A 375-nucleotide genomic window follows, 5' to 3' on the forward strand; every position below is an offset into this window, starting at 1 on the left:
ATAGATAACTTGGCAGAAAATTGACATACATACATGCATACATACGTACATACATAATTGATTAGACAGTCAGGTGAAATTGGATGAAATCTACCAACAGTCCACTGAATACCTTCACTGGTATTTGGGGTAGCTTACTCCATTCCTGGCCTGTGATGTGCAAGGTCTTCAAAAGTTCAAATGACCACAGCAACAATGGATATTATTAGGTGATGTGAACAAGTACATTAATAACAGCCCACCTCTGTTTCTATCTGTGTGCTTCTGTGTTAAAGATATTATACTATGCACAGCTTAAGGGAGTTACGGCTGTGCTGTTTAGGCAGCATTAGGCCTCCAGGGCCCAATATGAGGAGAGCAGACTGTGCACTTTTA

The sequence above is a fragment of the Nematolebias whitei genome, chromosome 2, assembly GCF_014905685.2.
Source record: "Nematolebias whitei isolate Nwh7 chromosome 2, NemWhi1, whole genome shotgun sequence".
Taxonomy (NCBI): domain Eukaryota; kingdom Metazoa; phylum Chordata; class Actinopteri; order Cyprinodontiformes; family Rivulidae; genus Nematolebias; species Nematolebias whitei.